The 23,151-nt window shown below is 43.1% G+C and overlaps 1 pseudogene; it reads right to left on the reverse strand.

Moving 5' to 3' along the window:
- LOC139388259 (transitional endoplasmic reticulum ATPase-like) overlaps nucleotides 1–23,151 on the reverse strand; it is a 31,512-nt pseudogene that overhangs the window by 6,946 nt on the left and 1,415 nt on the right.

A 23,151-nucleotide genomic window follows, 5' to 3' on the forward strand; every position in this document is an offset into this window, starting at 1 on the left:
AAGATCAAAACAGTAATGGGATTATAAAACACTGATGTTTCCCCACACACAGCAATTTCCATATCAACAACTTTTCCACAAACAATCAATACCCATTACAGCCTGGAATAAAGACATTCGATAAGCCCTAACCCCACCCCTCAAATCAGAACATGCTGACTGAGGTTGGAGAAACAGTTCAGTCAGCACAATGTCAGCGCATGGCCAAATACACATAGATGCTTGCCTTGGCGATGGGTGACTTCCTGAGGTTGGCGTTTAGGATGTTGATGCGGGACTTCTCATCTGGCAGGGGGATGTAGGTGAGCTGGTCCAGTCTTCCGGGCCTCAGGATGGCCGGGTCGATGATATCAGGCCTGGTACAGCACACAGTTTAGTCATTAAACTTAGCCTACATTTCTACACAAACCATTGTACACCTCAGATCTAAGTGCATTCAACTAAGGTAGGGGAGACTACAACATATGATAATTGCAAGTAAAACCTTCATAATTTTTTTAAACAAAAAATTGCTTCTAGCATCAACCACAATGCTAGAAATGTGTTTTTAACACTAGAACCGCTAAAGCAGTCATTTGGACTGCTCATTAATTTTTATTGACTTTTCCTAAATAAGTCTATATCAACGTTAGGATCTTAATATCACAAAAAGAACTGGAGTTATAATCGGTTTTAGGAGAAAAATGACATTATGAGACGTTTCCAATCCTCCTCCCGACAGTAAAAAAATATATATATTTAAAAAAAGTCCTGCTCTACTCCTTCTCCCAACAGTTGATAATCACCCATTTTCACACAACAGATTAAATACACTATATATATTTTTATTTTACCATTATTTATCTAGGTAAGTCAGTTAAAAACAAATTCTTATTTTCAATGACGGCCTAAGAACAGTGGGTTAACTGCCTTGTTCAGGGGCAGAACAACAGATTTTTACCTTGTCAGCTCGGGGATTCGATCTTGCAACCTTTCGGTTACTAGTCCAACGCTCTTACCACTAACCACTAGGTTACAAAAAGTATGTGGACACTATTTCAGCCACACCGTTGCATAATTATGTAATCACCAATTGTGAATGAAGAACAGGGCGGGCCATTCTATTGATTTGATCTATTCTAATTATCTCAAAATGCTATATACCCTATATCAGTCAACCAAATGTAACCTGAACCTACACCTCCAAGGCCCAAGCACAAAAAAAGACAGAACGGTGGTGGTCAGTGTTCACCGTTCTGTCTTTTTTTGCGCTTGGGCTCCTGCCCTCGCCACCAACAAATGATACGGTGAGACAGGAGAGAGGAAAGGACTGCCCCATTTGGATAGAACAAGCCGCTGACAATGCCACAGGACGATAATCAGCACAAAATGTCATCACAGAGAGCAGGACCTACATTTCAAGCAAAGAAAATAGATCAGCAACGCACTCACCAGCTATGGTTGTTTATGTGACTTGGACATGCTCCAACTTATGTATTTGCAACTTATGTACAGTCGTGGCCAAAATTTTCAAAGTCTGCTGCCTCAGTGTCTTTAGATATTTTTGTCAGATGTTACTATGGAATACCGAAGTATAATTACAAGCATTTCATAAGTGTCAAAGGCTTTTGACAATTACATGAAGTTAATGCAAAGAGTCAATATTTGCAGTATTGACCCTTCTTTTTCAAGACCTCTGCAATCCGCCCTGGCATGCTGTCAATTAACTTCTGGGCCACAGACTAGTCAATATATATAAAAAATATTGAAAAAAATAAAAAAAAGAGTTCTTAACAGGGCGTGTTTTTTTTTTTACCCTGATGGCAGCCCATTCTTGCATAATCAATGCTTGAAGTTTGTCAGAATTTGTGTTTTTTTGTTTGTCTACCCGCCTCTGAGGATTGACCACAAGTTCTCAATGGGATTAAGGTCTGGGGAGTTTCCTGGCCATGGACCCAAAATATCAATGTTTTGTTCTCCGAGCCACTTAGTTATCACTTTTGCCTTATGGCAAGGTGCTCCATCATGCTAGAAAAGGCATTTTTCGTCACCAAACTGTTCCTGGATGGTTGGGAAAAGTTGCTCTCGGAGGATGTGTTGGTATCATTCTTTATTCATGGCTATGTTCTTAGGCAAAATTGTGAGTGAGCCCACTCCCTTGGCTGAGAAGCAAACCCACACATTAATGGTCTCAGGATGCTTTGCTGTTGGCATGACACAGGACTGATGGTAGCGCTCACCTTGTCTTCTCCGGACAAGCTTTTTCCAGATGCCCCAAACAATCGGAAAGGGCATTCATCAGAGAAAATGACTTTACCCCAGTCCTCAGCAGTCCAATCCCTATACCTTTTGCACAATATCCTAAAGTCTTCGCCTCACTGTGCGTGCAGATGCACTCACACCTGCCTGCTGCCATTCCTGAGCAAGCTCTGTACTGGTGGGGCCCCAATCCTGCAGCTGCATCAACTTTAGGAGACGGTCCTGGCACTTGCTGGACTTTCTTGGGCACCCTGAAGCCTTTTTCACAACAATTAACAACAATTAAAGTTCTTGATGATCCGATAAATGGTTGATTTAGGTGCAATCTTACTGGCAGCAATATCCTTGCCTGTGAAGCCCTTTTTGTGCAAAGCAATGATGACGGCACGTGTTTCCTTGCAGGTAACCATGGTTGACAGAGGAAGAACAATGATTCCAAGCACCACCTTCCTTTAGAAGCTTCCAGTCTGTTATTCAAACTCAATCAGCATGACAGAGTGATCTCGAAGAGTTCCATCAATCACTTCTGGGCTGCAATCACCTATCCGGACCCGTTTTACTGCCAACGCGGAGCCCCACCGGGCCTTCACAACTGGACTACCGACGTTATCTACCCGAAGGAGTTATCCGGCTGGCTCCTCTGTCGCGAAGTAAACAGAACGCCCATCTGCGGTCCACTAACCGTTAGCTGTCTTATCGGCTGCCATCTGAATAGACCTATCGGACAATTTATTTATTTTACTTTTTCTTGGGCCTCTATATAACTATATCTATTGTTGTTGTTTTTTGTGTGATTTGGATTCATCCCCTCCACCACACGGAACACCACTAATCCTACCGACGGAAACGCACGAGGTGGCTAATAACAGACCTCCATCCTATGCTAGCTTGCTACCGATGGCCCGGCTAGCTGTCTAAATCGCCGTGACCCCAACCAACCTCTCTACTCACTGGACCCTTTTGATCACTCGACTAAGCATGCCTCTCCTTAATGTCAATATGCCTTGTCCATTGCTGTTCTGGTTAGTGTTTATTGGCTTATTTCACTGTAGAGCCTCTAGTCCTGCTCACTATACCTTATCCAACCTATTAGTTCCACCTCCCACACATGCGATGACATCTCCTGGTTTCAATGATGTTTCTAGAGACAATATCTCTCTCTTCATCACTCAATACCTAGGTTTACCTCCACTGTATTCACATCCTACCATACCTTTGTCTGTACATTATACCTTGAAGCTATTTTATCGCCCCCAGAAACCTCCTTTTACTCTCTGTTCCAGATGTTCTAGACGACCAATTCTTATTGCTTTTAGCAGTACCCTTATCCTACTCCTCCTCTGTTCCTCTGGCAATGTAGAGGTGAATCCAGGCCCTGCAGTGCCTAGCTCCACTCCTATTCCGCAGGCGCTCTCTTTTGATGACTTCTGTAACCGTAATAGCCTTGGTTTCATGCATGTTAACATTAGAAGCCTCCTCCCTAAGTTTGTTCTATTCACTGCTTTAGCACACTCTGCCAACCCGGATGTTCTAGCTGTGTCTAAATCCTGGCTTAGGAAGACCACCAAAAATTCTGAAATTTTCATCCCGAACTACAACATTTTCAGACAAGATAGAACTGCCAACAGGGGGCTGTGTTGCAATCTACTGCAAGGATAGCCTGCAGAGTTCTGTCCTACTATCCAGGTCTGTACCCAAACAATTTGAACTTCTACTTTTAAAAATCCACCTCTCTAAAAACAAGTCTCTCACCGTTGCCGCCTGCTATAGACCACCCTCTGCCCCCAGCTGTGCTCTGGACACCATATGTGAACTGATTGCCCCCCATCTATTTTCAGAGCTCGTGCTGCTAGGCGACCTAAACTGGAACATGCTTAACACCCAAGCCACCCTACAATCTAAGCTTGATGCCCTCAATCTCACACAAATGATCAATGAACCTACCAGGTACCTCCCCAAAGCCTTAAACACAGGCACCCTCATAGATATCATCCTAACCAACTTTCCCTCTAAATACACCTCTGCTGTCTTCAACCAAGATCTCAGCTATCACTGCTACGGCCTGCATCCGTAATGGGTCAGCGGTCAAATGACCTCCACTGTCAAACTGAAACACTTCAGCGAGCAGGCCTTTCTAATCGACCTGGCCGGGGTATCCTGGAAGGATATTGATCTCATCCCGTCAGTAGAGGATGCCTGGGTATTTTTTTTAAATGCCTTCCTAACCATCTTAAATAAGCATGCCCCAATCAAGAAATTTAGAACCAGGAACAGATATAGCCCTTGGTTCTCCCCAGACCTGACTGCCCTTAACCAACACAAAAACATCCTATGGCGTTCTGCATTAGCATTGAACAGCCCCCGTGATATGCAGCTGTTCAGGGAAGCTAGAAACCATTATACACAGGCAGTTAGAAAAGCCAAGGCTAGCTTTTTCAAGCAGAAATTTGCTTCCTGCAACACTAACTCAAAAAAGTTCTGGGACACTAAAGTCCATGGAGAATAAGAACACCTCCTCCCAGCTGCCCACTGCACTGAAGATAGGAAACACTGTCACCACTGATAATCCACCATAATTGAGAATTTCAATAAGCATTTTTCTACGGCTGGCCATGCTTTCCACCTGGCTACTCCTACCCTGGTCAACAGCACTGCACCCCCCCACAGCAACTTGCCCAAGCCTTCCCCATTTCTCCTTCTCCCAAATCCAGTCAGCTGATGTTCTGAAAGAGCTGCAAAATCTGGACCCCTACAAATCAGTCGGGCTAGACAATCTGGACCCTTTCTTTCTAAAATTATCTGCCGAAATTGTTGCCACCCCTATTACTAGCCTGTTCAACCTCTCTTTCGTGTCGTCTGAGATTCCCAAAGATTGGAAGGCAGCTGCGGTCATCCCCCTCTTCAAATGGGGGGACACTCTTGGCCCAAACTGCTACAGACCTATATCTATCCTACCCTGCCTTTCTAAGGTTTTCGAAAGCCAAGTCAACAAACAGATTACCGACCATTTCGAATCTCACCATCCTTCTCTGCTATGCAATCTGGCTTCTGAGCTGGTCATGGGTGCACCTCAGCCACGCTCAAGGTCCTAAACGATATCTTAACCGCCATCGATAAGAAACATTACTGTGCAGCCGTATTCATTGATCTGGCCAAGGCTTTTGACTCTGTCAATCACCACATCCTCATCGGCAGACTCGACAGCCTTGGTTTCTCAAATGATTGCCTCGCCTGGTTCACCAACTACTTCTCCGATAGAGTTCAGTGTGTCAAATCGGAGGGTCTGCTGTCCGGACCTCTGGCGGTCTCTATGGGGGTGCCACAGGGTTCAATTCTTGGACCGACTCTCTTCTCTGTATACATCAATGATGTCGCTCTTGCTGCTGGTGAGTCTCTGATCCACCTCTACGCAGACACCATTCTGTATACTTCTGGCCCTTCTTTGGACACTGTTAACAACCCTCCAGGCAAGCTTCAATGCTATACAACTCTCCTTCCGTGGCCTCCAATTGCTCTTAAATACAAGTAAAACTAAATGCATGCTCTTCAACCGATCGCTGCCTGCACCTGCCCAACATCACTACTCTGGACGGCTCTGACTTAGAATACGTGGACAACTACAAATACCTAGGTGTCTGGTTAGACTGTAAACTCTCCTTCCAGACCCACATCAAACATCTCGAATCCAAAGTTAAATCTAGAATTGGCTTCCTATTTCGCAACAAAGCATCCTTCACTCATGCTGCCAAACATACCCTTGTAAAACTGACCATCCTACCAATCCTCGACTTCGGCGATGTCATTTACAAAATAGCCTCTAATACCCTACTCAACAAATTGGATGCAGTCTATCACAGTGCAATCTGTTTTGTCACCAAAGCCCCATATACTACCCACCATTGCGACCTGTACGCTCTCGTTGGCTGGCCCTCGCTTCATACTCTTCGCCAAACCCACTGGCTCCATGTCATCTACAAGACCCTGATAGGTCAAGTCCCCCCTTATGTCAGCTCGCTGGTCACCATAGCATCTCCCACCTGTAGCACACGCTCCAGCAGTGCACCTGTACAGATTACTGCACCTGTACATAACCCACCTATAATTTAGCCCAAACAACTACCTCTTTCCCTACTGTATTTATTTTATTTATTTTGCTCCTTTGCACCCCATTATTTGTATTTCTAATTTGCACAATCTTCCACTGCAAATCTACCATTCCAGTGTTTTACTTGCTATATTGTATTTACTTTGCCACCATGGCCTTTTTTTTGCCTTTACCTCCCTTATCTCACCTCATTTGCTCACATCGTATATAGACTTGTTTATACTGTATTATTGACTGTATGTTCGTTTTACTCCATGTGTAACTCTGTGTCGTTGTATGTGTCGAACTGCTTTGCTTTATCTTGGCCAGGTCGCAATTGTAAATGAGAACTTGTTCTCAACTTGCCTACCTTGTTAAATAAATTATGGTGGAAAATAAGTATTTGGTCACCTACAAACAAGCAAGATTTCTGGCTCTCACAGATCTGTAACAACTTCTTTAAGAGGCTCCTCTGTCCTCCACTTGTTACCTGTATTAATGGCACCTGTTTGAACTTGTTATCCGTATAAAAGACACCTGTCCACAACCTCAAGCAGTCACACTCCAAACTCCACTATGGCCAAGACCAAAGAGCTGTCAAAGGACACCAGAAACAAAATTGTAGACCAGCACCAGGCTGGGAAGACTGAATCTGCAATAGGTAAGCAGCTTGGTTTGAAGAAATCAACTGTGGGAGCAATTATTAGGAAATGGAAGACATACAAGACCACTGATAATCTCCCTCAATCTGGGGCTCCACGCAAAATCTCACCCCGTGGGGTCAAAATGATCACAAGAACGGTGAGAAAAAATCCCAGAACCACACGGGGGGACCTAGTGAATGACCTAGTGAATGAGTGGCCTCCAACTGCTCTTAAACGCTAGTAAAACCAAATGCATGCTTTTCAACTGTTCACTGCCTGCACCCGCACGCCCGACTAGCATCACCACCCTGGATGGTTCCGACCTAGAATATGTGGACATCTATAAGTACCTAGGTGTCTGGCTAGACTGTAAACTCTCCTTCCAGACTCATATCAAGCATTCTCCAATCTAAAATCAAATCTAGAGTCGGCAACAAAGCCTCCTTCACTCACGCCGCCAAACTTACCCTAGTAAAACTGACTATCCTACCGATCCTCGACTACGGCGATGTCATCTACAAAATAGCTTCCAATACTCTACTCAGCAAACTGGATGCAGTTTATCACAGTGCCATCCGTTTTGTTACTAAAGCACCTTATACCACCCACCACTGCGACCTGTATGCTCTAGTCGGCTGGCCCTCGCTACATATTCGTCGCCAGGCCCACTGGCTCCAGGTCATCTGCAAGTCCATGCTAGGTAAAGCTCCGCCTTATCTCAGTTCACTGGTCACGATGGCAGCACCCACCGTAGCACGCGCTCCAGCAGGTGTATCTCACTGATCATCCCTAAAGCCAACACCTCATTTGGCCGCCTTTCGTTCCAGTTCTCTGCTGCCTGTGACTGGAACGAATTGCAAAAATCGCTGAAGTTGGAGACTTTTATCTCCCTCACCAACTTCAAACATCTGCTATCTGAGCAGCTAACCGATCGTTGCAGCTGTACATAGTCTATCGGTAAATAGCCCACCCAATTTTACCTACCTCATCCCCATTCTGTTTATATTTATTTACTTTTCTTCTCTTTTGCACACCAATATCTCTACCTGTACATGACCATCTGATCATTTATCACTCCAGTGTTAAACTGCAAAATTGTAATTATTTGCCTACCGCCGCATGCATTTTGCACACAATGTATATAGACTTTTTTTCCCTACTGTGTTATTGACTTGTTAATTGTTTACTCCATGTGTAACTCTGTGTTGTCTGTTCACACTGCTATGCTTTATCTTGGCCAGGTCGCAGTTGCAAATGAGAAGTTGTTCTCAACTAGCCTACCTGGTTAAATAAAGGTGAAATTAAAAAATTAAAAAAATGACCTGCAGAGAGCTGGGACCAAAGTAACAAAGCCTACCATCAGTAACGCACTACGCCGCCAGGGACTCAAATCCTGCAATGACAGACGTGTCCCCCTGCTTAAGTCAGTACATGTCCAGGCCCGTCTGAAGTTTGCTAGAGAGCATTTGGATTATCCAGAAGAAGATTGGGAGAATGTCATATGGTCAGATGAAAGCAAAATATAACTTTTTGGTAAAAACTCAACTCGTCGTGTTTGGAGGACAAAGAATGCTGAGTTGCATCCAAAGAACACCATACCTACCTGTGAAGCCATCATGCTTTGGGGATGGAAACATCATGCTTTGGGGCTGTTTTTCTGCAAAGGGACCAGGACGACTGATCCGTGTAAAGGAAAGAATGAATGGGGCCATGTATCGTGAGCTTTTGAGTGAAAACCTCCTTCCATCAGCAAGGGCATTGAAGATGGGTCGTGGCTGGGTCTTTCAGCATGACAATGATCCCAAACACACCACCCGGGCAACGAAGGAGTGGCTTCGTAAGAAGCATTTCAAGGTCCTGGAGTGGCCTAGCCAGTCTCCAGATCTCAACCCCATAGAAAATCTTTGGAGGGAGTTGAAAGTCCGTGTTGCCCAGCAACAGCCCCAAAACATCACTACTCTAGAGGAGATCTGCATGGAGGAATGGGCCAAAATACCAACAACAGTGTATGACAATCTTGTGAAGACTTACAGAAAACATTTGACCTCTGTCATTGCCAAAAAAGGGTATATAACAAAGTATTGAGATAAACTTTTGTTATTGACCAAATACTTATTTTCCACCATAATTTGCAAATAAATTCATAAAAAATCCTACAATGTGATTTTCTGGATATTTTTTTTCTCTCATTTTGTCTGTCATAGTTGAAGTGTACCTATGATGAAAATTACAGGCCTCATCTTTTTAAGTAGGAGAACTTGCACAATTGGTGGCTGACTAAATACTTTTTTTGCCCCACTGTACATTGTTTGATGTTGCAGTCTGAATGACTGCTCATAAGCTTAAAGGGGGAGGGGGGGGTCCCTCAAGGCCCAGCGGTTCTAGTGTTAAAAACTCAATTAGTGAGAATAACATTGTAGCAGAATGAGCGGTTAAGAGGGCTGACCTGTTGGTGGCACCGATGATGAAGACGTTCTTCTTGCTGGACATGCCGTCCATTTCTGTCAGGATCTGGTTGATGACACGGTCGGCCGCTCCGCCACCATCACCCACGTTGCCGCCACGTGCCTTGGCGATGGAGTCCAGCTCGTCAAAGAAAAGCACGCAGGGGGCGGCCTGGCGAGCCTGGAACACAAGAGGGTTTAGGAGGTTAAGGTTGGTCCCTCCCGTTTCAGTAGTTTTCTTCTGTTTATGCCTAATAAACACCTCCCAGGTTTCACATTTACTAACCATCTTTGTGCATGTGTAACACAACAATGAAATACCATGCAATCAATAAAAACATTTAAAAAAAAACATTTTAAATACATGTAAATATGAGGTTAGAGGGATCTGAAAGCCATGATAAATCGGTTTAGCCTTACCTTGTCGAAGATCTCGCGGACGTTGGCCTCGGACTCTCCAAACCACATGGTGAGCAGCTCAGGACCTTTGATGGAGATGAAGTTGGCCTGGCACTCGTTGGCGATAGCTTTGGCCAGCAGGGTCTTACCACAACCTGGGGGCCCGTAGAACAGCACGCCCTTGGACGGGGTCATGCCGAACTTCAAGAACTTGTCTGGGTGCTCCACTGGGTACTGAAGAGAAGCGCAGACCATGAAGGTTAATCAAGACCCACTACAGACAAGCAAAACAGACCAGAGAAATTAACTGTACTCTTCACACTCTATTGATACATTTTTTTTTAATGGCATATAAAGCTAAATCTTAACAGTAATGTACCCATGACTATAACAAGGCTTACCTGTACAAGCTCCTGGAGTTCCCTCTTGACGTCCTCCAGACCTCCGATGTCCTCCCAGCTGATGTTGGGCACCTCAACCACCGTCTCTCTCAGGGCTGAAGGGTTGCTCTGGCTTAGAGCCCCCTGAAACACAACACGCATACAAATCGGTTAGTCCTGCTGGTTAAGAGATTCTCTGATACAACTGGTTCTAATGCTTAATGGTTACTGGTCACGTTTTGGGGAGATAACTTAAGCATTAAGTGCTGTCCTCAGACCATTAGAAAAAATACAATTGCTGGATGCTGCAGATTTACATAGTGACGAAAAACAAAGGTGAATAAAGTGCTCTGTGCTAAGCTACTTTGAGTGGTGTGTGTGTGTTAAAGGAGAAAATAATCCAGTTCCTTACTCTGAAGTCATCCATGGTGACAGCCAGGGAGCTCATGACCTCGGCGTCGATGGTTTCGTCCTCCAGGTCGATGAGATCCATCTTCTTCCTGATGGCCTGCAGGGCGGCTTCAGAGCACAGAGCGGCCAGGTCAGCACCCACATGGCCATGAGTCTGATTGGCAACCTGGAGGACACAGATAGACATGGTCACACATACAGTGTTGATACAGACACAGAATCAATATGGCAGTGAGTTAACCCACTCACAACTTTTAATTCCACCTTGCGCACACACAAAATGGTGATGGTGAGTTTCATTGACAACCTCACTCTGTAAATGACAGTAGTACTATACACACACCTGCTCGAGGTCCACGTCGTCAGACAGTTTCATGTTCTTGGTGTGTATCTGGAGGATCTCCAGTCTGCCTGTGGCATCAGGGATGCCGATGTCCACCTCCCTGTCAAAACGCCCTGAGGAGCGATGTCACACAGTGAAGGTCAGTCTCACTAACCAGCATATAAATAGATTCCATTTCATTTTATTTCTTTATTAACATCAACCCTGCTGATTCATAGCTAGTAATGACAAAGAAATCAACATTGGATGAAGATATTCATCAAATATGGTATATCAAATATAAGAGGCCTCCGACAAACTCAGAACTGAACTGTTACATTCTAGGTCTACAAGTACATTGAGGAGGGATCGTACCAAATCTCCTCAGGGCGGGGTCAATGCTGTTGGGCCTGTTGGTGGCTGCCATGACGATGACGTGAGCGCGCTGCTTTAGGCCATCCATGAGTGTGAGGAGCTGGGACACAATGCGCCTCTCCACCTCACCGTGTGTCTGCACAGGACAACATAAAAAGGTTAATGACATTCTCGGTTGACCCTAAAGTCCCTTTCTCACGACAATGCCGTTCACGCCAATTGCAAAATACCGTCCTGCTGCAATCCGTCAATTACTTATTCGGAACAGGTTCGATTTGTGTCTTTTTGCATGCGAAAATAAGCTGTTGATCAATATACACTGAACAAAATAATTAATTAGGCCCTAAATTATGGATTTCATATGACTGGGCAGGAGCGCAGCCATGTCCACCCACTGGGGAGCCAGGCCCAGCCAAAGAATGAGTTTCTACCCTCTAAAAGGGCTTTATTACAGATAGAAATACTCTTTGGTTTCATCAGCTGTTCGGGTGGCTGGTCTCAGACTATCCCACAAGTGAAGAAGCCGGATGCGGAGGTCCTGGGCTGGCGTGGTTACACGTGGTCTGCGGTTAGAAGGCCGGTCGGCCATACTGCCAAATTCTCTAAAATGACATTGGAGGTGATTTATTGTAGAGAAATTAATATTCAATTCTCTGGCAACAGCTCTGTTGGACATTACTGCAGTCAGTATGGTAATTGCACGCTCCCTCAAAACATGTGTGGCATTATGTTATGTGAAAACTACACGTATTAGAATTACCTATTGTTCCCAGCACAAGGTACACCTGTGTAATGGCCATGCGGTTTAATCAGCTTCTTGATATACCACACCTCAGGTGAATGGATTATCTTAGCAAAGGAAAACATTTCACTAAGAGGGATGTAAACAAATTTGTGCACAACACTGAGAAATAAGATTTTTGTGCATATGGATAATTCTGGGATCAACACTTTGTTCAGTATAAATTGTTATCTGGAACAATGCCAGTGACAGGCCGCTCACTGCTACTGACGGATCTGTGGGATCGTTGTGTGAATGAACAAATGTATTTATTTCTCTGCCTGTTTTCTACATTTGCAATGCATCGGTGCAAAAATGTATTAATTTAGCCAAAGTAATCACATCACATTTAAACTCCCCGCCTATATATTAGGCTATATATTATAGGCGGCCAAAGTGAACCTAGGCCTTTCCTACTCACTTCTCAGTAGTTGGTATTCAGACTTACCTTGTGAAGGTGCTTAACGCGATTCGCATGGGTGGTTTCCCTTGTGCGCACTGAATAAATGTAATTCAACTGCTGAAAACCCTCCTTGCTGGCCAACAGTTTTCATTCAATAGGGTTTTCAGTACATTTATCTTAAGACATCCCTTTAAATACGGTGTACCTTTTAGTCAACTCAATAAAATTGATTGAGAAAACGGGTTCAGAATATTAAGGACCAATTAAAGAAAGCCATCTAAATATATGCATATTTGTCTCGGTTTCAACATCAATTTGGTAGATAAAAAAAAGGGTTTACGAATCATAAAAAACAGGTGAGCCTTTATCCACAAAAGAAAGAAAACTGAGGTTTGATTCATTCTGAAAATTGCCACATTCAGTTCTTCAACCCAAGGTAATGTTGGAAGATTAGTGTATATAGAATTATAATTAGGGAGACTAGTGTACAATAATAGTAGGCTACACCCTCATCTATTGCCTGCATTAACCATGGAACTTTGTGATGACACAGCCAATTATTACGCCACGAGTTGGGGTCAAACTGTTACGGCTTGGTCCGCGCGCCACTCCATTACGATTTAATTAGTCTACATGTATTTATATATATATATATATATATCATCAAATGTTACTAATGACCCTCAGCAACAACCACATGGCCATGACTGCGTTTACAGAGGAAGCAAATTAAGTTAAACGAAACAATGTAATTAAATGGAATGATAATGTAGGCTATACCAACTGAAGGGAACTAACAGTAAATTGGCAGTTCAATATGTGTTGTTATTTGGCCTACTGATGGTCGATACTGATAGTGGCTAATAAGTAACATGATAGAAATAGGAAAGAGAAATTTGGGGTAGTCTATTAAGACATACGAGTGCGCCCATCCCTGCAAATTAAAAAGGTTGTACAATAACAATTCTGCACAATGGCACAGCATTTCATAAACTTTACTGTGGGAAAGTTGATATGCTTCCATTTCTGCCATATTATGGTGTAAATAGATTAAGGTCAAATATATCTAAAAAAGTGTAATTTATATTTACAGTTTCCTTAACCAAAACGGATTACTCATCTTATCGATAGATCTTATTGTTATTTCTATCTGAAAAAAATTAAGTAGATGCTTTTTCCACTTCCACCTTACTCATGTTTTCTTCACGCATAAAGGTGGTGGAAATAAGTCAAGGTCAGAATGCGGAGTCTGTAGACACCTCCTCCACACCTTTATTTATTTGATCTCCACCCCCAAATAATTGCACGCTATTCTCATGCTTAAGTTAAAGATCAGAATGCGCATAAAGGGAAAAGTGCAGTAAGGGAATTACGTCCCATTTACGTGCGCTTAACTTGGGTCGGAATCAGCTTCCATTTCCATTCAGAAAGGTTCCTGAAATACAGTACCTTCAGAAAGTATTCATACCCCTTCACTTATTCCACATTGTTGTTACAGCCTAAATTAAAAATGGATTTAAAAACATATTAAACCATAAACCATAATGACAAAGTGACCACGTTTTTAGACATTCTTGCACAATTATTGAAAATGAAATATAATATACATAAGTATTCACAACCCTGAGTCAATACATTTTAGAATCACCTTTGGCAGCGATTATAACTGTGAGTCTAAGTGCTTTGTACACCTAGATTGTACATTATTCTTTAAACAATTCTTCTAGATCTGTCTAGTTGGTTGTTGATCAGTGCTAGACAGACATTTTCAAGACTTGCCATATATTTTCAAGCCGATTTAAGTTAAAACTAACTAGGCCACTCAGGAACATTCAATGTGGTCTTGGTAAGCAACTCCAGTGCATATATGGCCTTGTGTTTTAGGTTATTGTCCTGCTGAAAGGTGCATTTGTCTCCCAGTGTCTTTTGGAAAGCAGACTGAACCAGGCTTTCCTCTAGGATTTTGCCTGTGCTTAGCTCTATTCCGTGTATTTTTTTCCTAAAAACCTCCCTAGTCCTTACCGATGACAAGCATACCCATAACATAATGCAGTACTCAGTGATGTGTTGTGTTTGCCCTAAACTAGAGGTCTTCACGGATGCAACAGCCCCGGAATTCGGAGGTCAATTCAGACTTTTATATCTGATCTGGTTTGGGTATGATATAATTGCCACGGGTAATGTGTAATTAAAATGTATTTACCGACTGGACCCGATTAGACCTGTCCTCTGTTAATTTAGTGTTTGTGTGATGAGAACGGCGCAAGCTTGTTATCAGTGTCAGTCAATTGAAACTCAATAAAACATATAGCTTATGTCCAGCTGAAACTGGTTATGGTTGCTCACCTCATGTGCCCCTGCTGGGAGTGAGAAAAGAAAAGGAAAAAGGAGCCTGGGCCTGGCTACTGTTGATTGCGAAGATGGAGTCCTTATTCATTGAAGTAAAACAAAAAGTTAAAGAAGAAAGAGTATTGTGAAAACAAGCTAACAAGGGGAATTTCCTCTGGAACGAGTTTTAATATTGTAGAGGACAAAGATGAGAAGAACGTTGGGTGAGGCCAAATGGACGGTTTGCCATTCACTTTTCAAGTTTGATGCAACTTTCTACCATTTATTTATTTAGTATTTATTATCAATTGTTTATTCATTATTATTGTAGGCCTATTTAATCATCTAAACCTGTCCTTTAAATAGCCTATGCAAAAAGTTACATTTTGTTAAAATTTTTGTGTTGGCTAAATTAAGTTGGAACTGTCTTTTTTTAAATTGTGCACTCCGTATTTAGTTTAAGGCCTGTTGTAAAATAAATAGCATTAACCTATTGCTGTCATTTGTTGGGCAGGCTTACAGTATGCAATTGCCTTTCTTGGTAATAGCTGCAATATAGGTCTGTTCCAAACGTGTTTTCACCATTTCGCGATTTGTACACTGGTGTGTAGGACTTTCTGTTTTACACTGCCCTGGCTTGTGCAGTAAACTGTAACAGTGAGATAGTGGTCCTGACAGAGGCTGGTCCACCTGTCTGATGTGATGGCCAGCTTTGGCACATCCTTCAGCTCAGTGATCACATTGGCCTTTTCTACACCATACCAGGCAGGAATGAATGTGTCACTGAGGTAACTCCTGGAGGGAGGGGTATATTTGGGGTTGAGTTCCTTGCCCATCTACCTATCATTATTGCATTTTTTGTGTTGTGTATTGTGGAGTGACGGGACTAACATACAACCCTTACTACTACTATACTACACTATCCTAAAAATGAATACAACTCAATATACAGTTTAAGTCAGAAGTTTACATACACCTTAGCCAAATACATTTAAACTTTTAAACAAAAATTACATATTGGGTTAGTTAGGATCACCACGTTATTTGAATGTGAAACATCAGAATAATAGTAGAGAATTGTATTTCTTTAATCACATTCTCAGTGGGTCAGAAGTTTACATACACTCAATTAGTATTTGGCAGTACTGCCTTTAAATTGTCTAACTTGGGCCAAATGTTTCAGGTAGCCTTCCACAAGCTTCAAACAATAAGTTGGGTGAATTTTGGCCCATTCCTCCTGACACAGCTGGTGTAACAGAGTCAGGTTTGTAGGCCTCCTTGCTCACACACACTTTTCAGTTCTGTCCACAAATTTTCTGTATGATTGAGGTCAGGGCTTTGTGATGACCACTCCAATACCTCGACTTTGTTGTCCTTAAGACATTTTGAAAAACTTTGGTATGCTTGGGGTCATGTCCATTTGGAAGACCCATTTGCGACCAAGCTTTAACTTGAGATGTTGCTTCAATATATCCACATAATTTTAAATTCTTCACGATGCAATCTGTTTTGTGAAGTGCACCAGTCCCTCCTGCAGCAAAGCACCCCCACAACATGATGCTGCCACCCCCGTGCTTCAAGGTTGGGATGGTGATCTTCGGCTTGCAAGCCTCCCCCTTTTTACTCCAAACATAACAATGGCCATTATGGTCAAACAGTTCTACTTTTGTTTCATCATACCAGAGGACATTTCTCCAAAAAGTTTCATCTTTGTCCCCATGTGCAGTTGCAAACCGTAGTCTGGCTTTTTTATGGAGATTTTGGAGCAGTAGCTTCTTCCTTGCTGAGCGGCCTTTCAGGTTATGTCAATATAGGACTTGTTTTACTGTGTATATAGATACTTTTTTACCTGTTTCCTCCAGCATCTTCACAAGGTCCTTTGCTGTTGTTCTGGGATTGATTTGCACTTTTCGCAATTTTTTTCCTGAGGACTTGCTGATTTCTGTTGATTTTCCCATGATGTCAAGCAAAGAAGCACTGAGTTTGAAGGTAGGCCTTGAAATACATCCACAGGTACACCTCCAATTGACTCAAATGATGTCAATTAGCCTATGAGAAGCTTCTAAAGCCATGACATTTTCTGGAATTTTCCAAGCTGTTTAAAGGCACAGTCAACTTAGTGTATGTAAACTTCTGACCCACTGGAATTGTGATACAGTGAATTATAAGTAAAATCATCTGTCTGTAAACAATTGTTGGAAATATTACGTGTATGACACACGTAATATTTCCAACAATTGTTTACAGACAGATGATTTTACTTATAATTCACTGTATCACAATTCCAGTAGAAAGTAGATGTCCTGACCGACTTGCCAAAACTATAGTTTGTTAACAAGAAATTTGTGGTGGTTGAAAAAGTTTTAATGACTCCAACCTAAGTGTATGTAAACTTCCGACTTCAACTGTATACTGACAGACCGTTACCTAAAGTCCTTGAACTCCACTGTTGCAAAGGGGTGTGTAGGCCTTTCACTATGAACTTGGTCACAGCTAGATGGAACTCATTCACCCTCTCCTCAGTCATCCTCCCACTAGCTGCCAGCGTGAAGGGGCTTTGGGCTTGTCTTTGGCTTGGACCAGCGGTATTAGAGGGAGTGGGTTGGTTCATTGTAGCTGCAACTTTAACAAAAAAGTTGCAAAATCTTTATATGGGTGGTTGAATTTATGGACGCACCCATAGCTAAACAATCAGCTGGCTAATGGGTACTTTTGATCATGAACCCATGTTCGCATAATTTAGTTAACTCCATGTGTGGGCTCTAGGCTGCTAGCATACATACCTAACGTAGATCGGGCAACAAGAGACGAACAACGAGCTAGGCAGTCGAAAACTGTGCATTTCTCTGCCTGTACATTATGCACTTTCGATAGATGTTTGGACAGATTGCTTGTAAGGGCGGGAACACGAGCAAAAGTATTGTTGCACCTGTGGCATTGACTCTGGTGAAGTGTAACCACACTTTTGAACGTTTAGCTCTCTCCGCCATTGTCACTAATTAAGAGCATGGTCTTTCTTGTGTGTGTGCTGTAGCATGAGAGAGACAGGCTCTGCACGAGAGAGCTATATCTTCTGGATTGGGAATAGTGAAAATGCATCATAGACAAATGTCTTATTCTTATTGCAAATTAGAAACGGTTGGTGAGATAAAATGTGCAAGATAACGTTTATGTAGCAATAATAAATAGGAAATGTATTTTCTTAATTTCTCCAGTACCAAAAGCAGAACCGATAACGTCGGAGCTTATTGATTCTACTGTCTTTCATAATTTATCCCCGGGGCCCGTTTAATACCGGGTTTCGCTACCTATCCCTAGATACACCTGAGCTCAATTGAGTCTCATAGCAAAGGGTCTGAATACTTAAGGTATTATATATATTTTATAAAGTTACAAACATTTAAAAAAAACTGTTTTTTCTGTGTCATTTTGGGGTATTGTATGTAGATTGATGAGGAAAACAATGAATTGAATCAATTTTAGAATAGGGCTGTAACGTAACAAAATGTTGAAAAATCAGACAAAGAAAACTGTAGGCAGCAAGCGTCATGATGGTCAGCATATGTGCAAGGAATTACTGCAGTGCCATTCAATCCTGTTCCTTGAGACCCACCGGGCATGCAGGCTTTTGTTGTGCTGGGCTACAAAAAATGCCTACACACCCTGTGGGCTTCCAGAGTCACGTTCAGTAGGGGACAATGTTCAAAAACGTATCTTCCTGTTTCACTCAAACTTTTCTCCCTAATAACATGACTCCGGAGTAGGAAGGAAGAACACCTATATAGAGGATGGGAAGGAAACTGTATCAGAAGACGTGAGCCCACCTTCTCTCTTTTTGGTGCAATGGCGTCCAGCTCGTCAATGAAGATGACATATTGCACAAGTTGACTGCAGGTATTTACTCTCAAAATAGCAAAAAATATGCAAATGTATTGAAAAACTTAAAATAAATTGTTTGAACGGTATTGAAAAAAACATCCCTTGGTTATTTCCAAATACCCCAGTATACGGTATACTGCCCAAGCCTAATGAGAGGTGGTGTATTTAGTTCACCTTGACGCCGATGGCCTTGAACAGTGCTGGGTGTCTCAGGGGCAGCTCCACCATCTCCTTAATCTGGGCCAGCTGCTTCCTCACACCCCCAATGTCATCATAGCCAACCTCATTCAGAGACTCCTCCTCATCCTGAACACAGAGATACGTGGTTGTTAAAGCATAGAAAAGCAGAGGGAAAGGCTACAGATAACTATTTCTTCGTATGCTTTCTATGATCAGAAAATCTGGAATTCCTGAATGATCGAGAAAAATCACATCTCTGAAAACTACAGCTTTAAAGTCAACCTGCTCTCATGCACAAGTTCCAACCGAAGCCTGGATGTAGCCCCTACCTCTCGTTTGATGGGCTCGCCCTCACAGTGGACGACAGTGTCTGGGGCCACGATGCAGTAGGGGTTGGGATCCGTCTCCACTACCTTGAACTCCACCGCACGCATGCCTCCCCTCACCAGGAAAATGTCCCCTACAAAACAACAGAGACTTCACATTAAACAAGGTCCCCAAGACCCTGACCTTAGCTTGACCTTTTAATTTTTTTCAAAGTTATAGTCTGCTGGCAAAGACATAGCTTCAAGTTCGTTACACACTAAACGGATGAAAACAGACCGAAACAGGTATGGACGACCTGGACTTGTCCAATAAGAAACACTTTAGATTTCCGTTGCAACATGTTTTTGATCATAACCATAACACAGAAGAACGTCAGGTGGAGGAAGTACCTTAACTTCTTTGGGGTAGGGGGCAGTATTGGGTAGCTTGGATAAAAACGTGCCCAAATTAAGCTGCCTGCTACTCAGCCGTAAAAGCTCCTAGACCTTAGTGCTGCTTTTGATACCATCGATCACCACATTCTTTTGGAGAGATTGGTCTACACGGACAAGTTCTGGCCTGGTTTAGATCTTATCTGTCGGAAAGATATCAGTTTGTCTCTGTGAATGCTTTGTTCTTTGACAAATCAACTGTACATTTCAGTGTTCCTCAAGGTTCCGTTTTAGGACCACTATTGTTTTCACTATATATTTTACCTCTTGGGGATCTCATTCGAAAACATAATGTTAACTTTCACTGCTATGCGAATGACACACAGCTGTACATTTCAATAAAACATGGTGAAGCCCCAAAATTGCCCTCGCTAGAAGCCTGTGTTTCAGACATAAGGAAGTGGATGGCTGCAAACGTTCTACTTTTAAACTCGGACAAAACAGAGATGCTTGTTCTAGGCCCCAAGAAACAAAGAGATTTTCTGTTGAATCTGACAATTAATCTTAATGGTTGTTGTTACGTTCCCCAGTTTATGTGTTGTAGTTTGTGTATTTGCATGTGTTTTATTTCAGGAAATGGCTTCCTGAAATCCCTCAAGCAGCTGATTGGTCGACTCCAGGGCTAATTGGAGAGCTGACCCCGCCCCCTCGTCAAGACACAGCTGTCTCCAGTTACATTCATTCTGAAGCTATATAAAAGCCAGTGTTCTGTTCAGGAGAGAGAGATTTTGGAGGTAGGGATTACTGGGAGAGATTTTTGCTGGGAGGTCATTGCATAGGGGATTTGCTAGAGATTTGCTGGGAGGTCATTGCAGAGCGATTGATTGTGATAGAGAGATTTGTAGGTAGGGATTGCTGAGCGAGATTTTTGCTGGGAGTTGGTTGTTGGTATGTTTTGTGAGTTTGTTGCTCAGGTAGAGCTTATTTGATGTCCTTTGTTAGTTTGTGAAATTGTTTAATATCCTGTTTCATTTGTTCCCAGGGGGAAAGGGGAAGGCACCTTGGGAGTGCTTAGGCAAGAGGCCCGCGGGCATACATATACCCGTAGTATATTCACTGTCTAGGCACACTAGGTAAGACATGGGCGGACCACCCCCTGTATTTTGGTTAGGGCACCAGGTGGTGCTAAATTAGGTAAAAGTGTTTAGGCAGGTAAGATAGGAGAGGGGGGGCTTTGAGATTTACTTTCTTTGCTTTGGTTCCGTCCAGCCCTTTTTCCCCATATTACCGTGTAAAGGAATAAAGTCCTTGTAAACGGTACCACATTCTGTCTGTTGTCATTCTTACTCGCACCTACAGTCCATACCTTTTTCACTTCACAGAGAGTTTAGTTGTAGCAGGGTGTTGCGTTCCCTCTTCATAGAGGCGTGCGTAACAGTTGTACAGTCATCTCAAATAAAACTTTGAAGGACCTCTGCGTTACTCTGGACCCTGATCTCTCTTTTAACGAACATATCATGACTGTTTCAAGGACAGCTTTTTTCCATCTACGTAACATTGCAAAATTCAGAAACTTTGTCTAAAAATGATGCAGAAAAATGAATCCATGCTTTTGTTACTTCTAGGTTAGACTACTGCAATGCTCTACTTTCCGGCTACCCGGATAAAGCACTAAATAAACTTCAGTTAGTGCTAAATAAGGCTGCTAGAATCCTGACTAGAACCAAAAAATGTGATCATATTACTCCAGTGCTAGCCTCCCTACACTGGCTTCCTGACAAGGCAAGGGCTGATTTCAAGGTTTTACTGCTAACCTACAAAGCATTACATGGGCTTGCTCCTACCGATCTCTCTGATTTGGTCCTGCCGTACATACCTACACGTACACTACGGTCACAAGACGCAGGCCTCCTAATTGTCCTAATTTCTAAGCAAACAGCTGGAGGCAGGGCTTTCTACTATAGAGCTCCATTTTTATGGAATGGTCTGCCTACCCATGTGAGAGACGCAGACTCGGTCTCAACCTTTAAGTATTTACTGAAGACTCAGCTCTTCAGTGGGTCATATGATTGAGTGTAGTCTGGCCCAGGAGTGTGAAGGTGAACGGAAAGGCGCTGGAGCAACGAACCGCCCTTGCTGTCTCTGCCTGGCTAGTTCCCCTCTTTCGACTGGGATTCTCTGCCTCTAACCCTATTACAGGGGCTGAGTCACTGGCTTACTGGTGCTCTTTCATGCTGTCCCTAGGAGGGGTGCGTCACTTGAGTGGGTTGAGTCACTGATGTGATCTTCCTGTCTGGGTTGGAGCCCCCCCTTGGGTTGTGCAGTGGCGGAGATCTTTGTGGGCTATACTTGGCCTTGTCTCAGGATGGTAAGTTGGTGGTTGAAGATATCCCTCTAGTGGTGTGGGGGCTGTGCTTCGGCAAAGTGGGTGGGGTTATATTCCTGTTTGGCCCTGTCCGGGGGTATTATCGGGCCACAGTGTCTCCTGACCCATCCTGTCTCCAGTATTTATGCTGCAGCAGTTTATGTGTGTCGGGGGGCTAGGGTCAGTTTGTAATATCTGGAGTACTTCTGTCTTATCCGGTGTCCTGTGTGAATTTAAGTATGCTCTCTCTAATTCTCTCTTTCTCTCTCTCGGAGGACCTGAGCCCTAGGACCATGCCTCAGGACTACCTGGCATGATGACTTCTTGCTGTCCCCAGTCCACCTGGCTGTGCTGCTGCTCCAGTTTCAACTGTTCTGCCTGCGGCTATGGAATCCTGACCTGTTCACCGGACGTGCTACCTGTCCCAGACCTGCTGTTTTCAACTCTCTAGAGACAGCAGGAGCGGTAGAGATACTCTTAATGATCGGCTATGAAAAGCCAACTGACATTTACTCCTGAGGTGCTGACTTGCTGCACCCTCGACAACTACTGTGATCATTATTATTTGACCATGCTGGTCATTTATGAACATTTGAACATCTTGGCCATGTTCTGTTATAATCTCCACCCGGCACAGCCAGAAGAGGACTGGCCACCCCTCATAGCCTGGTTCCTCTCTAGGTTTTTTCCTAGGTTTTGGCCTTTCTAGGGAGTTTTTCCTAGCCACTGTGCTTCTACACCTGCATTGCTTGCTGTTTGGGGTTTTAGGCTGGGTTTCTGTACAGCACTTTGAGATATCAGCTGATGTACGAAGGGCTATATAAATCAATTTGATTTGGATAGAAAACACTCTGAAGTTTCTAAAACTGTTTCAATGATGTCCGAGTATAACATAATTAATATGGCAGGCAAAAACCTGAGAAAAAAATCCAACCAGGAAGTGGGGAATCTGAGGTTTGTAGTTTTTCAACTCAGTCCCCATTGAAGATAGTGGGATATTAGTTGTGTTTCACTTCCCAAGGCTTCCACTAGATGTCAACAGTATTTACAAACTGTTTTGAAGATTCCACTCTAAAGGAGGGGCTCATAAGAGGTCTTTGAGTGAGTGGTCTGGCAGAGTGCCACAGCCTCGGTCTGGCGCGCTCACGTGAAAGGTAGCTACGTTCCACTTCATTTGTACAGACAAAGGAATTGTCCGGTTGGAACATGAATTAAGTTTT

Source organism: Oncorhynchus clarkii, chromosome 29 (genome assembly GCF_045791955.1).
Source record: "Oncorhynchus clarkii lewisi isolate Uvic-CL-2024 chromosome 29, UVic_Ocla_1.0, whole genome shotgun sequence".
In the NCBI taxonomy this organism is placed as follows: domain Eukaryota; kingdom Metazoa; phylum Chordata; class Actinopteri; order Salmoniformes; family Salmonidae; genus Oncorhynchus; species Oncorhynchus clarkii.